This window comes from Suricata suricatta, chromosome 11, assembly GCF_006229205.1.
Source record: "Suricata suricatta isolate VVHF042 chromosome 11, meerkat_22Aug2017_6uvM2_HiC, whole genome shotgun sequence".
Classification (NCBI taxonomy): Eukaryota; Metazoa; Chordata; class Mammalia; order Carnivora; family Herpestidae; genus Suricata; species Suricata suricatta.
In genome coordinates, this window is record NC_043710.1 from 104,912,193 (window position 1) to 104,934,178 (window position 21,986).

General features: G+C 44.3%; 1 long non-coding RNA gene across 2 annotated transcripts in view; it reads left to right on the forward strand.

Moving 5' to 3' along the window:
* LOC115271880 overlaps window positions 1-21,986 on the forward strand; it is a 34,768-nt gene that overhangs the window by 11,324 nt on the left and 1,458 nt on the right. The window contains exon 3 of one of the 2 annotated variants that reach the window (XR_003900134.1): window positions 13,564-13,756. The exons of the other annotated variant lie outside the window; for it this stretch is intronic. This is a non-coding gene — a long non-coding RNA (uncharacterized LOC115271880). The remainder of the gene's footprint in view (window positions 1-13,563; window positions 13,757-21,986) is intronic. 2 annotated transcript variants of the gene reach the window in all.

Here is a 21,986-nt window from a genome sequence, read left to right on the forward strand (position 1 = left end):
GCCCTGATGTGCTTTCATTTCTAATGAATGAATAGTAGGTTCATATAACATTATTTGTTTTACTATTTGCCTACTATTGAGTATTTTGGTAATTTCATCCTTTAGCTATTATAAATAATTCTGCTATAAATATTTTATAATTATAAGTTTGCTCCGTATGAATTACTTATATAGGATACATTTTCTGGTGTGATCATTTTTATGGCTCTTACCGAAACAAAACAAAACACAATTTACTCTTATACCAGCAACTAATTCCCACCAGTCACGGTGGTGCTGAATTTTATCATTTATCCTCACACGTGTTTATCTGATATGTGTTAAATGGCCCCTTATAATTGTTTTCATTTGGATTTCTTTAATTACTTGTGAGGTTTAGTGTTCCAAATGTGGGTTTATGTTGGCTTTCCTGGCGTATGAACTGCCTGTGTGTCCCAGGCTATGTGTCCGCTGGGAATCTGGTTTGAATGACTCAATACATTTTGGACATTAAACTTTAAATATGCAGCCATATTTATAGCAAACATTTTTTCTTATTCTGTTACATCTCTTCTTGTCTTGGTTTTGTGGAATTTCATTACTGCACAGTCTTCATTTTTATGTAATTCTACACATCATTATTTTTTTTTACTTTGAATTTCTCCCATGTCTTAAATCATAAAGAGAAATAATCTCCTTCTCATTGAAAAAAGCATTCTATTTCCCTTTTCTATAATACGATTTTTAATTCTGATATACCTACACAACACGAAAAGTCCCTTCCTTTTGTGGAAGGTGAGGGTGTAGGTCAGGAGCAGGGTTGTTTTAAGCCTGTTTACTATTGTTCTAAATCAGTCGTCCTCAGCACGTGCTCCCGGACCCGCGGCACCATGTCACCTGGTTCTCAGGGCCCATTCCGCATCCCCGGATCAGAAACTCTAGGGCGGGGGCTTCTGGGAGATCTGCAGCCACTGGGCCCTCCAGGTGGTTCTGACACAATCCTAAGTTTGAGAACCATGTTCTAAATCACTCCTAATGCATTTTGACTTGGACACAAACTCAGCCACAACTACACTCCCTTCCTACTTTTAATTAATTGGTAGTAGAAATCATCTGCCTTCACTGAGTGAATTCCCTAGGAGCCCATACAGCATCCCGTATTTGGTTTATCAAAATGTCTAACGACAATGTGCCGTCCGTCCCCATCCCTTATTACTGTAGCCAATTATACGTCCGTGCTTTCATTTTCAGTTCTGCTCACAACGACCCTCCATCAACACCCTCCCCACTTTATACTCTTCAAGGTTTGCATGAAGCCATTCTTCCAGTTACCCTCCTGGGTTATTAGCTTTGAGATATTATGTGTATTTTTATCTTTGCTTATGGAGAATTCTCAGCTATGCTTTCTGATTATTTCCTGCTCTCCCGGGTCTATGCCTCGTGGCTTCGTCACTGATCTTTTTCTTCCTCCCAAGGTCAGTTTGAAGCATCCTTCAATAACAAACATAAGACAAGCAAAATGCAACATTCTTAAAGTCCTGAATTTTAAAATATCAGAAGAAAATCTCAGAGATCTTCAAGGGAGAAGAAGGAAATATCATTGTTACTAACCAGGAGTGCCACCGGCACGTCAGAATGTTGATGGTGTCATGGAAACGATCCGGGATATGACCTAGCTCTAGGTGCCCACAGAGTGAATTTGATCAGGTTGTCTGGAGTTGGTCAGGCTCCCAAGAAGCTGGCCAATAAGAGTCGAGCTGCCAACACTGTTAGGGACACTTCTCTGTTCTATCACATCTCACATTCTCCCCATCCACGAAGGCACACTTTATCTAATAAAACATTCTTGCTACGCCTGGTCGAAGCAGATGCCACTCACCGTAACTCACCGGCCTCTGCAATCTGAGACGGATGCGGTGGAAGAGGAGCCATATTCCTCCCAGAACCCGCACCAGTTCCATCGTCTGCAGCGGAGCGAGCATTATCCAAAGAGGGGTCCTGGGAGCCAGAAGCTACCTTAAGAATGTTCCACGGTGCATCACAGGCATTGACCAGGACAGCCCGATGAAGTCTCAAAACTGCCTTGCTGGGCAGAGGGTGTTTGAGAATGTTCAGCCAGACTTGGCTCTGTATGTGGCGAATGCACACCCCTATCCCCTCCCTCTAGCAACGAATGAGGTTAAGTTGTGAACATCTCAGTGCATTTATAGCAATGGCCTGGGTCTCTCATCTCCTTTTCCCAACTTGCTGCTATTCCAGTCCCCTCCACAGCAATGGCTCAGACTCCACCCTGGACATTCCCATCTTCAACCTCCTCAGGTAGAACCCTGAGGTGCAGCCTCCACGAGAAGAGGCCTCGGGTATCTTCCTGGGAAGTTCCAGGGGATGGCGGATATTTATGGCACACATCAGCTCTGGAGCCACGCCTACATGGAGGCGTGAGAAGATCTAGGATCTCCGTAGTCCCTGGACCTGGAAAACAGGGGGCAGTAGCGAAAGCCAATTCTGTGCCCAGTGGTCACCTTTAATAAGTAATTAGCAGAAGGGAGGACAGGACTGCTGCACGCCTAGGCTCTGCTCCTCATGTCATTCGTGGAAGCTCCACTTTAAGATAACTTAAAATAATTTCCAGTTGTCCAAACATCTACAAATCATAAATATGTATTTCTCTATTTATGCTATTTTATTTTTATTTTTTAAATGTTTATTTTTTGAGGGAAAGAGAAAGTGGGGAGGGGCAAAGAGAGAGGGAGGCAGAAGATCCAAAGCAGGCTCTGCGCTGTCAGCACAGAGCCCGATGTGGGGCTCGAACTCACCAACTGTGAGATCATGACCTGAGCCAAAATCAGATGCTCAACCGGCTGAGCCACCCAGGCACCCCAAATCATAAATATTTATCGCCAGGACTTAGGATTATGTCGGAAAGTGAAGAAATGGGTCATTTCATGTGCAAGATGTAAAACCCCTGTGGATGGGTTTCTTAGGACTTCAGGCCGTCTTCAGGTCAGTGGGCCCCACAAAGGAGACCTGGGTTAGCTGGTCACTCAGTGCTCACTCAGGGCGACAGGTGCAGGTAACCAGGGCCACCATGGCACCTGCAGGAGGCCGTTCTGGGACAGATAAAAATCGGAGATTTGGGGGATAAACAACCCCAGGCATGATAGTCTACTCCTTAACTGACGCCGCAGACAGGTCTTCTCTGGCCGTCTCCCCAAAATTAGAGATTTAGGCATTGACATCATGTTTCTTATATACCATAGAGCGTCAGTTTATTAAGATGATGGCTGTACTTTTCTAGTGACTGGAAGTGACTTCTTTCCAAAGAGCCCCGTTATGGTACTGAGTACCGGGCCACCCATGTGGATGGCCAGAAGGCTACTTGATGGTCAGATCATCAGAATTTACAGCGTGGAAGGTCTTGAGGATTTCATTCAGTCTACAAGTCTCGTGAAGCCGTTCTAACCTCTGAAAGAAGAGTGATGGAAATCCGGACTCACTAGCTGGAGCCTCTCTCTCTCCTTTGGAACGTCGTAGCTAGGCACTAACGTGTTCTTACTACTCAGCCGCCTTCCTTACAACATCTAAATTCATTATTCCCATAGTGATAAAGCAATTCCAATAATGATAAAATATTAATTGACTTGGATTAATGGTGCTTACATTATTAACAATTTCATTCTATTTATATTCATGTATCCATTTATTTAGCAAGTATTTATTGAGCCGCTTTTATTTATCAGTTCCCATCCCTGAGCACTGAGGACATGGTTGCGGAAACGATTTGTGTTCTCATCTTGTCCTCTATGGTTTCCAGGCTATAGGCTGTTTGCTTTAATTAGGTCTGGACTTTTGGGCCAGGACATCACCGAAGGATGTCAGATCACAGTCTTTGGGAGTGACTACCTCAAGTATGAGGTCAGCTATACACAGATCACACTTGCGGAAAGAAATATAGTTTGTTTTGGTAACGGCCACTAATATCTGACATTAACACTGCATTTTCTAGTTAAAAGTTTTGCGCAGGCGGGAAGCAGCAATCAACAAACAATAGATTACTAACAACACATAAGCAGATGTGGCAGGATTCATGCTCAGGCTGGTTTTGGTATTTTGGCTTTTGTGGGGTTTTTTTTTATTTTTTAAATTTTTTTAGTGACAGGTGGAAAGCACAGTATTTAATTTCAAAGGGATACTCTGAACTTTTAAATGCAAGTTGGTGTTTAGAGATTATTCCCTCAAAATGCTTATTCTTGAAATAACCACACATCTCCCCTGATGTATTTTATGAACATGAAAAAACATGATTCATTCCATCATTTCATGCAAGACCCAGTAAGAGATTCCCTTCAGTCCCTGAGTGGTAGTCACGTTAGTTAACACCTGCATTCCCTCTGAAACTGTATCTCTCATTTCCGCATCCTGCTGGTGGCCCCCGCAGTCGGTTCCCTGCCCAATAGCACTCCCTTTGTTCTTCCTGCTAACGGAGCAGTACTTTTCTTTGCGGGGCTCCTTCTGAGCCTAGCGGATGAATCGTGATTGGCCTAGGATCTCATCCTCCTTGCCAGCGATTGGTTTAGGCCCGTGAATGTCTGGTGTAAAATGGCCAATGAGAGACGAGGAGAAATTTACATGACCGCTTCTGGGAAGGATTTCTGCACTTCCAACAGAGGTCGAGAAGAAACCAATTTTTTTTTTTCTGCCTTTGACTATTATGGGATGAGGATGGGATCCTTGAAGTTTCCGCGCAGTCGTGAGGGGACAGACCGGAGGACAAAAAGTGAAAACCGTTCAGAGGATGGCGAAGCACAGCAGTGCACGGGACGTGGGAAAGCGCTCTCCGATGCCAAGTCTGTGAGAGCAAAGCCCTTGTAATTTAAGCCTGCTGTCTCCAAAAAGTCAGGTAGGAGATAACAGAACATTGATTTCAATTTAACACAAAAAATGTTTAAAGCATATTTAAAATCAGTAGCTTCACTCAGTTCATTTGTCAGACGGCTCTGTCTCCCAGAGGGTGCTGGAGACAAGAGAGGGAATTCTAGAAACCAGAATGGTGCTTCCCTCCATTTTCTTTGTTTGCTTTCAGCATATTGTCAGATTACAGTTGACTCATGCCCGGTTAAATGGATTCAAGGATTATATCATCCTAAAGGAATTTTTACATAAGAACATCAAGTTATCCAATTTTTATTTAAAAAATTATGTTTAAGTTTACTTATTTTGAGAGAGACAGGCACAGTGCAAGTCGGACAGGGGCAGGGGTGGGGGAGAGAGAGACACAGAGACAGAGACAGTGTGAGTTTGGGAAGGATAAGAGAGAGACACACACACAGAATCCAAAGCAGGCCCCAGGCTCTGAGCTGTCAGCACAGAGTCTGGTGTAGGACTCGAACCTATGAACGGAAAGATCATAACCTGAGCCAAAGTTGAATGCTTAACTGATTGAGCTGCCCAGGTGCCCCACAAGTTTTAAATTTTAATGAGGCATCAGTTATAAATTTATTTGCATGGATTGTGCTTTTGTTGTTGTATCTAAAAAGTCATTGCCAAGCCCAAGATCACCCTAGATTTTTTCCTATGGTATCTTCTAGGAGCTTTATAGTTTTTCATTTTACGTTTAGATCTATAATCCATTTTGAGTGAAGTCTTGGGAAAGAGGTGAGGGACCCGTTAGAATTTCCTTTTTATTTTTCTGCATGTGGACATCTGGTGTTTCCAGCACCATTTGTTGAAAAGTCTGTCCTTTCTCCATTGTGTTACCTTTACGTCCTTGTCGAAGAGCAGTTGACTATATTTGTATGGGTCTATTTGTGGGTTCTTGATCCTGTTCCATTGTCTACTCATTTGCCAACACCCCACTGCCTTGATCACTTAGTTTTATAGTAAGCCTTGAAATTGGGTAGTGTCAGTCGTCTGATTATATTCTTCTCTTTCACTATCGTCTTGGCCCTTGTTTTTTGCCTTTCTGTGTAAAATTAGGATCAATTGCTGATAACACACATACACTTTTTGATATTCACAATGGTTCTGACACACAGGTAGGAAAAATGTCATTTAACTTACCCATTCACCGATGAGCGGCGTGAGCCCTGAGCAATTAGAGATGTGCCCGGTGTCACGGAATCGCTCAAATTCAGGACTTTTGCTGCCAAGCCCCCCTGTGCTTTCCTCACTAACATGTCTAGATACCAAGATCAGTTATGTGTATCAACTAGCATCAAAATGAGTTGATTGTCTAGCGCACACCTGGCCTGTGTGCCAATCAGTCCCCCCAGAATTTATCAGGGACCCGGGTCTATGGCACAGCAGCCTGCTTACAGAGCTCCCGGCAGGTTGGGAAACCGGCAGCGTGTGGAATGCAGAGAGCGGGAAGTGAGGGAGCCATAGCCTGGCGTGCCAGAAAGGAGAGTGGCCAAGCTGTTGGGATGTGGCTGCGTGCACCTGCCTTCAGATCCCGAGCTCGCCTCGTGGGGCCGGTCACTGGAACTCGGAGAGACCAAGCAAATCGCCTGTAGTAAGACCCAGCTATCCTTTGATTTAAATCCCTGGCTCTTCCACAAGTACATCTCTAAAGCAGAGTGGAAAATCATCCCCTGTGTCCTGTAGGCCATGTGATACCCTTCCCAAACCACGTCTCAGAACACCGATTGTTCTGTATTTGTTCTTGTTAGAAAATAATGCCGGTTTTAAATAAGAATTCCAAAGCCCAGACGACTCCTAGAAGAAAACCAAAATCACACCTGTTCTTATCACACAGAGATCGCCCTATTGTCCGTTTCATCATTTTCTTCTGGCGTTTGCTCCGTGCCTGAGGGGGGTTCTCTTTAAATACTTTGAATTCATTGTTTTTCACTGAGCCCCCATAATTGGATGTATGAGTGTCGGGGCGTTTCCTCTGACACTGCGTCCTGCATACCTCCTGAAGGCGACTTCCGGTAGCTGTTTCATTCCCCATCCTGTCACAGTTCTGCGACTGTTACGAAGTCTGGTGTTACCATTACATTCTCAAAGCGCAGCCTTGCACATATGTATTCCTCCAGAGCTCTGATTTCAAAATTGTCCTGCCGAATAAGGACAAGGATGCTTTGTCTTAGGAGGCAGGCTTCGCCCCATGTTTTATGTCAGTTTTGTCAAAACGTGTGTTTTTAAACACATTAACGCCATATTCTTCCCACTGTGTTCACATCTGAAAACAACGTGAGACACTTACCTTGTCTCTTTTCCATCAATTTTTTTTATCCCTCTGGTAGTTCTTAGCCAGATGTAAGTATTCTTCCCCAGTTAAAAGAGCAGTGTGGGGTAGTAGCCTTTCAAAGGATGTCCTCAAATGAAAGCGAAACCCAAGAACTGTCAAAAAAGCAAACAAACAAACAAAAAAACACACAACTGCATCCAGACCTGTCATTAGGAAGGGCCTGCCAGCCAGAATTTGCCAATAGTTTAGATGCTTCTTTGCCTAAGGATTAAATGAGATGAGCCCAAAGCTTTCTCTTCCAATGCCAAGAAACTGGATTTTCTCATTTTGAAATTTACAAATCTAAATGCAAGTAAATTACAATTAAACAGAAAATAAAAAACCAAGCTTCCCAATCTTTATATATTTAAATATATATGTGGGTGAATCCTTTCTCTGGCAGATTTAGTGACATTTTTATGCCCAGTTTGTCAAATCTGTGCAGTCAGTTGCACTGAGTCATTGAAATCACCTGAGACACTAAATCAACTATATTTTTACGGCAATATTTAAACAAATCATACATATATATGAGTATATATGTATATCATGTCATATAGACATATACCCACACACACACATATCCTGTCTTAAAATTGAGGAGGTGATTGGTTTACTGGTATAATTTGAGAGTCCCCCCCCAAAACACACCAACCTCAATATATTTCCCCCACAGGCCCGGTTACTCCATACTACGGACTCATAAAAATAAAGTCCTGACTACATGAAAACTATAGGGGTGCCTTGGTGGCTCAGTTGTTTGAGCATCTGACTCTTATTTCGGCTCAGGTCAAAATCCCAGGGTTGTGGGATTAGGCCCTGTGTCCGGCTCCATGCTGAGTGAGGAAAATGCTTAAGATTCTCTCTCTCTGTCTCTCTCTCTCTGTCCCTCTCCCCCACTTGTGCATGAGTATGCTCTGTCTCTTTCAAATAAATAAAATGAAAAAAAAAACTATAGACTAAAATTCCTCATGCATAAATGCAAAAATGCTAAAAAAATATTAACACAACAAATCTAGTGGTATAAAGGATAGTACATAAGACAAAGTGGGGTTCATTCTAGGAACAGAGGCTAGTTTAACATTTGAAATCAATCACTGTGCTCCGTCGTGCTAACAGAACAGAAGAGAAACATAAATGATGATCTCAGTAGATGAGGAAAAAGCAAGTAGCAAAAGCGAACATCCATTTATGATAAAGATTCCCAGCAAATGGAATAGAAGGCAACTTCATCAATCTGATGAATGGCATCTATGAAAAACCTACAGCTAACATCAAATCCGCCAAACTCTGAACACTTTGTTGCAAGATAGGAGCAAGGCAAGGGTGTCCGTGCCTACCATTGGTGCTCAGCGTGGAGCCAGGTCTCCTAACCGGTGCAAAAAGACAAGGAAAAGAAAGGAAAGACACACATGTTGGAAAGGACAAGTAAAACATTCTCTGTTTGCAGGCAACAATGATTATTTATGCAGAAAGCCTAAGGAATGGAAACAAAAAAGCTGCTAGAGCTAAAACATAAATTTAGCAAAGTCTCGACATACAAGGTCAGCATGGTAAAAAATCAATTATATTTCTATATTCTAGCAGCAAATAATTGGGAAAATTTTCAATCCATTTACAATAGTGTGAAAAAATATTCAGGAGTAAATTTAATAAAAGACGTGCAGAATATCTACGTTGAGAGTGAGAAAACATGACTTGGAGAAGATAAAGGGGTCCTAAACAATGGAGAGATATATCACGTTCATGGAGCAGAAAGTCAATAGCATTAAGATGTCACTTCTTCCCCTACTGATTTAGAGAGCCAGTGCGGCCTCGGTGGCAATACCAGCAGGCTGTTTTTTTAAAAACAGAAAAGTGACAAGTCCACTCTAAAATTTATATGAAAATGCAAGGGATCTAGAATGCCAAAACAATCTTAGAAGAGAAGAACAAATCTAGAAGACTAACACTACCCGACTCAAGACATAAAGCCACAGTAATCACAGCCACGCATGGACAAAGAGATCGCTGGAAGAGAGTCCACAAACAGACCTGTACTTATAAAGTCTGTTGATTCTAAACAAAGGCATCAAATACATTCAATGGAAAAAGGCAGGTTTGTGCAGCAAATAGTGCTAGAACAGCTGAAGATCCGTATAGAAGAAAACAAAGAGATTAACTGTGAATTATATATTACGCTGGACACGAAAATTAAACTGAGGTTGATTATAAACCTAAATACAGGAATTAAAACAATGGTATTTTTAGTAGAAAACATAGGATAATATCTTCATGACCAGAAAGTAAGCATATAGACAGGACACAGAAAGCAATAGCCATTAAAGAAAAATCTTGGTGACTAGAAGTTCATCAAACTGAAACAGTTATGCTCATCAAAAGGTTAAGAAAATGAAAAGGCCAGCTACAGACTGGGGAATATGCTTTCAGAGGGCTTATTGCTAGCATACCTACAATGAAATTAAAAAAAAAGGGTCAAACAAGAGAGACAAATACTGTGTAGTCTCACTTATATGTGATCAACAAAAATAAAAGAACAGACATCAAACTCCTGGAAAAAGAGATGAGATTTGTGGTGACTGGAGGCAGAGGGGATGGAGGAAGGGGACTTGGAAGAAGGTGGTCAAAAGGCACAAACTTCCAGTTACATGGACAATGTAAGTAAGTCCTGGGGACGGAATAACATCACAATTTCTATGGTTAACACCACTGTACGGTGCATTTGAAAGTTGCTAAGAATATAGCCTAAGAGTTCGCATCATGAGGGGAAAAAACACTTTTTTTCCCTTTTTCTTTTGCATCTGTATGAGATGGTGACTACTAACTAAACTTATTGCAGTCATCCTTTCATAGTTACCTAAGTCAAGTCATGATGCCGTACGCGTTAGACTTACACCCTGCTGTACGCTAGCGAGATCTCAATAAAAACCAGGGGAAGAAAGGAGCAAGCAGCCCAATTATTTTTTATGGGCAAAAGACTAACACAGACATTTTGCAAAGAAAAATATGTGGTCCAATAAACACGTGAAAAAATGCCTGAAACATCATTCGTCATTTAGGATTGACAGATTAAAACCACAATTAGATAATCCTATGTATCTGCTAGAATGGCTACTAAAGAGATTGACGTTACCAAAAGTGGGGAAGAGCTGATGCTGTGACACATTGCTAGTGGGGATGGACAATGGTACCACCATTTTGGAGAAGTTTTGACATATATATATGTATATATATATATGTATGCATATATTTTGACATATATATACATACAAAATTACATATACATATCTTAGCACTCTTTCTCCTATCATTCAAGAAATATGTGTATTCAGAATGACTTACTTAGAGCAACTTAATTTATAATAGTCAATAAGTTGGGGTGCCTGGGTGGCTCAGTCGGTTGAGCGTCCGGCTTCAGCTCCGGTCATGATCTTGCGGTTCATGGGTTCGAGCCCTGCATCAGGCTCTGTGCTGACAGCTCAGAGCCTGGAGCCTGTCTTCAGATTCTATGTCTCCCTCTCTCTCTGACCCTCCCCTGCTCATGCTGTCTCTCTCTCTCTGTCCCAAAAATAAATAAGAAAACATTAAAAAAAATAAAATTTATAATAGTCAATTAGTGGAAATGACCCAAACGCCATGAACAGTGTAGGGATAAACAAATTAGACTGTGTTCTACACCAGAGTCCCACTTAGCGATTAAAGGAGGTAAGCCAATAAGTTCAACAGTGTAGGTTAATCTCTGAGTGTAAGACACCAGTCACAAAAGGGTCCATATTGTATGGCTCCATTTATATAATATTCTAGAGCGGGCAAAATAAACTTGTCTAAGGAGGGGAAAAACATGGCAGTGGTTGTCTGATTGTAGGAGGTCAGTGAATGACCAAAAAGAGACATAAGTGGAACATCTGGAGAGACCAAAATTATGATGCAGATGTGGCTGCATGGGCGCATCCTTGTGTTGGAATTATAAAGTGAGGGGCTCCTGGGGGGCTCAGTTGGTTAAGCATCGGCTTTGGCTCAGGTCATGATCCCATGGTTCGTGGGTTCGAGCCCCACGTCAGGCTCTGTGCTGACAGCTTGGAGGCTGGAGCCTGCTTCAGATTCTGTGTCTCCCTCTCTCTCTGACCCTCCCCTGCTCGCACTGTCTCTCTCTGTCTCTCAAAAATTAATAAACATTAAAAATTTTTTAAAAAGCATTGTAAAGTTAAGATTTATATATCTCAAGGTATATAAATTTTACCTAAAAATGTAACAAAATCATTATTTACCTGGGAATGGGAAGTATTTGGCCATAAACATACAGTGAGAACGACAAGCTGTTAGTAATTGCTGAGGCCGGATGATGCGGATGTGAAGAGCTCTTATACTTCTTTGTTTACAATAAATATTTTTTATACTTCTCATAATTAAAAAAAATGTTTTTAGCCCTTGCTTTCCCGGACGATAATGATGTAAGAGGCTAGCCAAGCGTGTTGAATTATAACAGTAGTCATTGGTCTGGTAGTGTGTGCCTGTGTTGGCAAGTCCGTCTACTTCCGGAACACGGTGTTAGGAAGCCTACTCACCTCCAGATAAAACCCACTTTCCTCAAATATCTACTTTATCAGTAATAAAGGTAGTAATTTGCTTTTCCTCTCCCTCACTCTTCTTAAGTTTTATTTTTAAAAATGTACTTAAATTCTACTTAGCACACAGTGTGATATCGGTTCAGGAATAGAGCCCAGTGATCCGTTACTCCCACATGACCCCCGATGCTCATCCCAACGAATGCCCTCCTTCGTGCCCATCGCCCATGTGCCCATCCCCCACCCAATCACTTCCCCCACTCTCCTTTTTTTTTTTCCCTAAATGGTTCAGAAATTAGCTGGGAGAAAAGAACACATTTTTGGGGGGCCTCTTTGGTTCTGTCAGAGTCCTTTTCCTCCTGCCTCACGCATTGGCCCTGCCGCTGCCCAGGGTGCCTGACTGGTCAATTCCGCGCCGAGGTGGGCACGGATTCCCTCCTCAGCGGTGCTGCCTCACTTAGGCTTCCCTAGCAAGGAGCTTTGTTTTCCCTTTTGTTTATGGCCCCCTCCGTCAAGAAACTGGAGACCACAAAAGACGTGCCTCTGGGAGAAACTATACAGCTTCACATGCAAAAGCATTTTTCTCCCTGGCCCGTCATCCAGCCACTATGTGGTGGCCTTCTTACCTCACGGTGACTTCTTGACTCTCCTGGGCCCTCTTAGAAGCAGACAATGATCTTTTTTTTTTTAATGTTTATTTATTTATTTTTGAGAAAGAGAGAGAGAGAGAGAGAGACCACAAGCAGGGGAGAGGCAGAGAGAGAGGGAGACACAGGGTCTGAAGCAGGCTCCAGTCTCTGAGCTGTCAGCACACAGCCTGATGTGGGCCTGGAACCCACAAACTGTGAGATCATGACCTGCGTCAAAGTCGAACGCTTAACCGACTGAGCCACTCAGGCGCCCCAAACAATGGTCTCCTTTTGGTTTGGTGTTTAATCCAGGTGTCCTGAGGCCTAACCATCTGTCTCTAGCTCCTCTTGATAATGTCTCCTAGTCTACACTGGGTCCTTATGCAAACAGGCCTTCAAGTGGCCCATCCTGGCATGTCAGCATTTCTTAGCTGAACATGTGGATAAGGCTTCCCTGTGATAGAGTTACAGATATGTTAGAACCAGAGAGGACCTCTCCCCGCCTGACAGACCTTGTCAGAGAGGTGGGAGGATTTGTAAGGATCCACAACCAGGAAGGAGCATTTTGAGAACTTGGATTTGGATGTCCTAACTCCCCGTTCAGAATTAAAAGGCTTATCTACAAAGATGTTTGATTAAAAGGCTTATCTGTGAGGATTTGTTGTTTGAAAGGGAGGAAAGAAACTCAATGCAAACTAGTTTAAACCCCAAATGACATTTATTGGAAGGTTAGTGAGTTGTTCACAGAATCTCAAAGAAAGATCTCTGGAATCAAGGACGCTCCGGTCACCACAGGGACTGGGTCCCTGACAGCCTGTGTCTCTCCTCCTCTTCTTTCAGAGGTAGGTCCCCAGAAGTTCAGTACTAATGACAATGTCCTTGAGATGGCAGATGTGTTTGCAAACCAGAGAGGATTCACAGTTATTCTTAGAAACTCGTCAGAATTACTTAATATTGTTAGCACAGTTTTTTCCGTATGAGTGTTATCTTTGGAAATTGGCTCTGAAAACCATCATAAGAGACGACTTCTTGGTAATTGTACATCTTTCCCGGTCTGCCTTGCGTTGGCTTATCAGATCCCTCCTTGGGACAGCCTCCCTTCCGGCTTGGCTAGACCACGCCCTTGAGTCTCACTGCATTTTGTTCACGTGCCCAGCAGCTGAGGAGCTCACGCCGGACTTCACTTTCCGTGGTTCCTATGACGAATACGACAGGTGGTTTTCCACACACTTCCTGTGCCAACAACCTACCTCTACGGGGCGGGGCATGCTGGGAGGTGGTCACGCCCAGCTTGCAGGACCCCTGCTGGGTGTGTAGGAGCCCTGGAGCCGGGAGCACCCGCTTACATGGAGGTAAGGAGACTTCCCAGCCTCTGCTGGGCTTACTCTCCGTTTGGGAGAATCCTATCCTGTTCCGGGCTTGATGTGGACTCCATTGTCCTGCTTAAATGCGTGCATCATGTGGCAGTGTGCCAACGCCACGTATGTTCCTGGGGGAGAAATCGGGGTCCTTCGCTTACATCGCGGGAGTATACAGATCAGCTCCCTGCATTGGCGGTGGGGTGAAACCCAGTGGGGGACCAGTGCTCACTGGGGAACCCGATCTTGCTCTGTCTCTTCTCTGTGAATAAACACCTGTGTGAGTCATGTCTTTCTTGGTGACCCCGAACCCTGCAGGCCATGTGGTGGCTTGATGTCAGGACTGCAGTCCTGGTGGTGGATGTCGTCAGGGCCTTTGCTGTCCTCTGCTCCTCCACCCAGTGTCACAGCCTCCCTGGAGGTGTCGCTTGCTCCCAGGGCAGTGTGTTGGGAGCGTGTGGGATATGCCCTCCCTCTTGTGAAAAGCACTCTCTTTTAAAAAAAAATTTTTTTTTAACATTTATTTTTAAGACACAGAGAGAGACAGTGTGATAAGGAGGGGCAGAGGGAGAGAGAGAGAGAGAGAGAGAGAGAGAGAGAGAGAGAGAGAATCCAAAGCAGGCTCCAGGTTCTGAGCTGTCAGCACAGAGCCCGACATGGGGCTCGAACCCACCACCTATGAGATCATGACCTGAGCCAAAGTCAGATGCTTAACTGACTGAGCCACCCAGGCACTCCTAAAAAAAATTTTTTTTAATGTTTATTTATTTTTGAAAGAAAGAGTGCAAGGTAGGGAGGGGCAAAGAGAAAGGGAGACCCAGAATCCAAAGCAGGCTGCGGGATCTGAGCTGTCAGCATAAAGCCCAACACGGGGCTTGAACTCATGGACCACAAGACCATGACCTGAGCCAAAGTTGGACGCCCCTTGAGAAGTACTATCTTAAGAACACACTTAATGGGGCGCCTGGGTGGCTCAGTCGGTTAAGCCTCTGACTTCGGCTCAGGTCATGATCTCACGTTCGTGGGTTCGGGCCCCGCATCGGGCTCTGTGCTGACAGCTCAGAGCCTGGAGCCTGCTTCTGGTTCTGTGTCTCCTTCTCTCTCTGCCCCTCCCCGTCTCACGCTCTGTCTCTCTCTATCAAAAATAAGTAAAACATTAAAAAATTTTTTTTTTAAAACACACTTATTGTTTCACTCCTTTAGCAGTCCTGGCCCACGACAGATGCTCGCACGTGCGTGTGCAATGGAATTGGCCCGTAATAAACTCTATCTCTAAGGTCCTGTTGTGTAGCCCTAAAGAGGAGCAGCTGCATTCCTAGGGCAGTTTCTGGGACACCTTCCCCAGGGACAGAGGAGGCTTATGCCAGCAGCCCTGCGTCCCCAGGACCCAGGCTGGCTCACCCGAGGCGGCTAGTCCCTGGCCTAACCACCACCAACCCTCCTGGAGTCCCTCCCGGACTTGAGAGGACAAGAAATGAGGTTCCGAAACTGTCTTTTCTGTGACAAACACGCCTCATCGTGTTCCATTCCAGCCCGGTCCGGAGCGAGCAGCACACACAGAAACTTGGCATCCGCTGTTAGGAGGATAATGAAATCAATCAACGATCTCTTTTCGGGCACAGTTCTTCCTGGCTTGTCCAGTAAATTAAAGTGAGAGGGCTAGAGACACCTGGGGACGGAGTGGCGCTGGCATTTACTGACAGTGCCAGACGGTCACGTACGTGGAGTGTTTCAGGGAGAGGAGAGCCTGCCTTCCCCTTCTTAACTCCTTAGGGTTCTGTCATGTAGGCAGCTGGCTCTGTGTCCGGACAGCCCCATTTCTAGCTCAAAGCTGTCTTCCTTCTTGCTGCCACACATGCATGGCTTCCTCGCCAGGACAAATCACGGAGTCCAGATGTAAATGAATCGCACAAGAAGACAGAAAAACAAAACAAAAAAAAAGCTCTTTCCCCTGCTCGGTGCAGGTGTCAGTCAGCACCTGAGCCTTCGGAGAATGTGATGGAAATTGCATATACAGAAAAGTGTGCTGTTAGTGTATTAGCTAGGGTGACCTATTCTTTTAGGCTCTTCAGAGAAATAACTATCATTTGCCGTGGCTTCGGTCGAACGCTCTCTGTCATTTTGTGTAATTAGGGAAGGCCATCTTCTCAAGGGGGGCAAAGCAGGCAGGGATTCGGGCTGGTCTTTCTTTCTCCCCTCCCCACCCCACCCCCACCCCCAGAACAGCTCCATTTCTGGAGCCCTCAGAACGGGAATGGTCTTTGGACAGAGTCAGGCCCTGAAGCAGGAGCAGCAACACGGAGTATGAGGGTCGCTGAGCAAGGAGACAGGCACAGATGACATGTGCAATCAGGTCTGTGGACGGAGGAGAGCTGAGGGACAGAGCTGTTTGCTGAATGTCCTGTGTGTCCATCACCTGATGCCAGATGCCCGTTGGACATCCAGCCTCTTATTTTGTTTTTTCACTGGAGAACAGAGGCCCTACCGACGTGAAAGCTTATGTGTTTTGACATGTCAGAAGAGAAAGTAATAAAATAAAAATTTCCCTGCCATGTGGGGTGAAGGGATTTTTAAATATGTAATTGTTTTCAGCAGGTGCCTTGTTCTAGCACTGCCCTCTTGTCGACTGCTCCTAGAAATGACTTCATTGGGCCAAGTCTTCCCCTCTCGCCCTGCCACAGGCTGTTTTCAAAGCCCGAGCCACCGGCTTCGCTTCATTAGCGTCTGTTTGTGTACCAGCATCATTGATGATATCAGTTATAGCTCTGGGAGTTTGGTTTGTTCCTACATTAACCCTCATTAGGAACAAACAGCAAACAGCTTTTCTCGGGAGCAAAGCCCATTTCTGCACGGACAGAGCCTAAGAAATGGCGTACTTTCTAGGTACTATTTATGCCCGATCCTTAAGCTTTCTCTGACACCAGCTCTTTTGTGTGCTTCTGAGCTGGCATGGTGAACTTTACACCAGTGGAGAGTTGTCTATAAGATACGCAAGCAGGATCCTTCTCACTAACGGGACCGAGGAAGTCCGGTCTTATCGTGGTGTGGCTCTTCGCTGGATCCCGTTGTTGTTACGTCGTGGACAGTCTTATCCGTGACATCCTGGGACTAAGTGAAGTCTTGGTTGTCAACATTTCAGTTTACACAGAGAAATTTTTTTAAGGTCTATATTTTTAAAAAGATCTGTGGCAGACCTGCTAGCGGATCGGTGATGGGTGGGGACAGTGAAAATCAAGCCACTCTACTGCTGACAGTGAAGGGATGTAATTAAGCACAATTCTGAGCAGCGATTACTTTCTCCAGGGAATTTCCTGTGGTTTTTTTGAGTGCCGAGAGCCCAGCTTCTGAGGAGTTACAAGGCTGAGTCACACCTGCACCCGGTTCACTTTCCCAGTCACCTGAAGCTCATCACGCAGCCAAGCAATCCATCGATTCCTGAATTGTCAATCCTTTTTGCCAACTCACTCATATTCGCTTTGTGTTTGATTGAGTTCTTAGGCTAAGACCACTGATAAGCCAAAAATGGTGCCAAAACAGCAGATTCCATGAAACACACAGAGACATGACCGCATATCTTACTTCCTGGCTTTCCAGTTTATCTTTGATCATCTGTAAATGGTGGTGGAACGCATTATCTCTGGTCTGAACTGTCCTATTAATAAGTGACCCTAAGGACTGGCCATGTTTTTATAGTCTGATGTCTCCTCTACCATAATAATCACAGGAAGAAGACTGTCATCTGCCAGCAGATCACATCTGTTTGAACTCTTCCTTCTGTGTGGTCCAAGCAGGTCTCTGTACCTGGGCTGACAGCCTACAGGCCAAGGTCCTTTGGGAAAACATTCGCAGGTCCAGGGGGAAGCCCAGTGCAATGCAGAACCCTCTTTGCAATTTACCAGTTGCCGGAGTAGCTCCCTTCCCCGAGGAGAAGCTGGTGCTCAGGGACAAGCAATGTTTGTGTTCCCTGCCACAGTGTCACGGCCTTACCCTCCGGTGGGTGTGATGTCTGCCACAAATGTGCAGCTGTGTCCTTCCTTGCAGAGCTTGATTTTCTGAGGTTATTGGACGCATCCTAGATTTGATGTCTACAATTCAGCCAAGCTACCAACAGGCAAAGATGGTCTAGACCAGGACTTAGCAAACTTCTGCAAAAAGAGATAGTAAATATTTTCAGCTTTGTAGGATATATGGCTTCTGTTACAATTACTCGGTTCTGCCATTGTAGCCCAAACGTGCCTATAGACAATGAGTGCAAGTGACTGTGTGGCAATTAATTTTATTTACAAGAATAGGCAGTGGGCTGGCTTTGGCCCATGGGATACACTGTGTCAGTGTCTCCACCCGTCCATAGGAGTCATCTCCAAGGTTTTTGATTGTGTATGCTCTCCGTTAACACAAACATTTTTAAGTATATATCCCCAACAGCATTGATATGAATAGAACTTTTTAAAAATTTGATATAAGGGCACCTGGGTGACTCAGTTGGTTGAGTGCCTGACTTCAGCTCAGGTCATGATCTCGTGGTTCAGAGTTCAAGTCCCACATCTGGCTCGATGCTGTCCACATGGACCTTGCTTCAGATTTTATGTCTCCTCTCACTGCCCCTCCCCTGATTTCACTCTTTCTCCCTCAAAAATAAAAATAAACATTTGAAAAATGTGATATAGGTGCTGTAATGCTCTCAAGAAGTGATAACTTCTTACTCCCATTACCTAAGATTTAAGAAGCAAAAGATTGACGATTTTGAAGATTTAAGATTCAAAAGTGCAATATATGCCATAGTCTGGGTTCCCAGTCAGTGACGGCGGATTGAAATTCATAATTCAAACAGTCTTCTTGATCATTTGAAAACTTCTTGGCTAACTTGTTAGACCCAACTACATCTTAGGCTCAGATGTTGCTGGCAAAGAATTCAAACTATGTCATAGTTATAACAAACTCGAATTGTTTGCTCTGTACTAGGCACTGTCTTAAGTTTTTAAAAGTATTAACATGTTTAATTTTAATACAAGCCCTGTTGGGTGGTTAGTGTCATTACCCCCTTTTTACATGCTTGAAACTAGCATTGGTACAGTTAGGTAACTTGCCCAAAGTTACGCGGTCGGTAGGTGGCTGGCTCCAGAATCCGGACCCCTCTGTGCTGAACTCAGCCGCCTCTCCCACTTTCTGCTGTGCTTCTCTACTTTTCCTACTGCAAAGTTCAGCCCACACTTTCTTTTAAGAGGTATTTAAGTTACTTGTCTATTTAGGGTGCACTGACCTAAGGGAAACTAGGTAATGTGGTCACCTTTATGGGCTACACTGACTATGGACCAAACAATATGTTGAAGTCCTACCCCCCAGTATGTGTCAATGTGAGACTCTTTGGAAATTGGGTCATTATGGTTGTGATTAGTTAAGGAAAGGCCCTACCGGAGTAGGTGGGTCCTTATTCCAATAGTCTAGTGTCCTTAGAAGCGACACAGACACACTGGGAGAAGAGAGCTGGTGGCAGTGGAGGTGGAGATCGGAGCAGTGAAGCCACCAGCCAAGAGGCAGAAGGGCTGTCGGCGAAGAAGAGAAGCTGGAAGAGGAAAGAAGGGTCAGAGGGAGCATGACCCTGCCGATACCTTGATTTTGGGTTTTAGCCACCGGAAGTATGAGACAATAAATCTCGGTTGTGTTAAGCCACCCAGCTGTGGTCCTGGGTCATGGCAGCTCTAAGAAATGAATATGCCCATCATGTCCAAAACTAATGGAATGTCCCTTTTGTGTACCAGTAAACCTACATGCCTCTTCTTCTAAGTTCTTTTTTCAAATAATAGCATTTTAGTTCACAGTCTTCTCGATCGTACAAGCTAGAAACTTGGGTTTATTATACTTGTCTTCACCCTTCACATCATGGGAGCCACCAAAATGTGTTAACTCTATCCCTCCTTCAACTTAACATCTTGGCCATTATATCAACTTCCAGAGCAATTTTTTTCTTTCACTTTTTTTTTGAGAGAGAAAGAGAGAGAGAGAGAGAGAGAGAAAGAGAGAATCCCAAGCAGACTCTGTGATGTCAGCACAAAGCCCCATGAGGGGCTCAGTCTCATGAACCATGAGATCAAGACCTGAGCTGAAATCAAGAGTCAGACGCTCTACGCCCTGAGCCACCCAGGTGCCCCTCTTCACCTTTCTGGGTTTTTTTAAATTAATTTATTTATTTTGAGAGAACCAGAGAGAGTGTGAGTGCACTGTTAGCCCAGAGCCTGATGTGGGGCACATACTCATGAAGCTGCGAGACCATGACCTGAGGCAAAACCAAGAGTCAGATGCTTAACTGACTGAGCCACCCAGGCACCCTCCTCTTCACCATTCTTATATTTCCAATGAATTCTTACATCTGCTACGATGATCTATCTTATCAAAGAACTTACAGTAACAATAGCTACCCTTTACTGAGAGATTCCCTTGCACCTGAACCTGTGCTAAGCCCTTCCACATGTACTTGACCTTCACATTAAGTGGTAACGACTGTCATCTTCATTTTAGGAATGCAAAAATGGCGCCCAAGTTCACAAAGCTATCAAATGTCAGAGCTGGAATTTTGAGGCTTACTCATTCTGCTATACTCCTTGTAGCACACCACGGCAACTCCTTAAGATGGAAAATACTGGAATGGCTTTCAGGCCAAGCCTAACCTATGTCTCCAGCTTGTTTCCCTACACATTCCTCTACAGCTCTCTCCCGGGGCACAGCAGGTGACTCATCATTGCCTGGACATGTGGGTTCACTTCCCCGCCCTTATGGCTTTGGTTATGCCTTTCACTCAGTCTAACCACCCAGCAGTTTTTCACTACCCACAGCCCTTTTCATACCTTGATGCCAACCTTACCAATGGCTTCTTTCTCCAATACCCCAAGTCAGAATTACCTGTCCCTTCCTCTGGGTTGCCTACTTATTAGGCCATTCACCTTGGTAGCCATTTACACGTATCTTTCTCCTGTGGTCTCACTGGCCTCCATTCAAAGACTAGGTCATTTCAATGCTGTCGTTTTTATCCCCCCATCTTTATAACAGTGCCTCAGTAATTGTTGGTTTGAATGACTAATAACAGCAGTAGTAATCTTGATGGCAACGTTAGCAAGTCTTCGCTAGACGTTAATACTCAGCAGCTTCAGGTGTGCCTGGGTGGTTCAGTCAATTGAGTGTTGGACTTTGGCTGAGATGATGATCTCAGCATTTATGAGTTCAAGTCCCATGTCGGGCTCCAGGCTAATGGCTCAGAGCCTGCTTCAGATTCTGTGTCTCGCTCTCTGCCCCTCCCCCACTCATGCTCCGTCTCTCTTTCTCTCTCAAAATAAATAAACATTTAAAAAATACTCAACAGTTTCAGTCATGTTTGAAAAATAAAGTTTTAAGATTAAAAACATTGTAACAGTTTTTCTCTTCCCACAACTGAAGTTTCGTAATCTGTTTCGGTCTGCTGATCTGTGTGATAGATTCATTTATTATGTGGTAGCATCCAGATCTGTCTAGGGTCCTGCAGAAATAGAATGCTCCCAAAGTTGGGGGAGGGGGGTGGAGAATGGATATCCATTTTGTTCCCTACTTTCCAGAAGGCATTCCCTTTGTTCCTTGATCTCGAAAAAGGTCTGCTCTGTGAGTGATTTTAGGTCAGTCCCGGCCAGTGTGGACCTAACCTAGGACTCAGTTACATTGCGCAATTGGGGATCAAACTCCATTGAAAACAGTGTGTGCACCTCACTGCTTTCCCTATCCTGGCAGCTTAACCCCAGCCTTCAGTTATGATGGCATTTCCGAGAAGTGACGTAAGATCAAACTCCAGGCTTCTGAGCAGGCAGAAGGAACCCAGAGAAGAAAACAGAGAAGAAGCTAAATGAGCCCCGGGGGAGACCAACCCCAAGTGGACGTTCTGGCAAAATGGCAGAATAACTTTTTGCTTAAATAAGAAACTATTTAGAAGTCAGTTACGTGAGAATGATGAACAAAAATGGTTGTCGATGCGGGTGGCTTCGTAAAGAACAGACTGGTGACAAGGATGGGGAGATAATTAAAACAGTATATCGCACAGAGAAATGTCGTGCAAAAAGCGCTCGGGCTTTCTAATTTTTTTCCACGCAGGAAAAACCTCTCTGTTTCTGCCCATAATTTGAAATATCTAGAATGTTGAATTTATTGACAGAAAGTGTACTTACCATCTAATCACAGAAATCTTAGCGGGAAAAGAGTGCTGTAC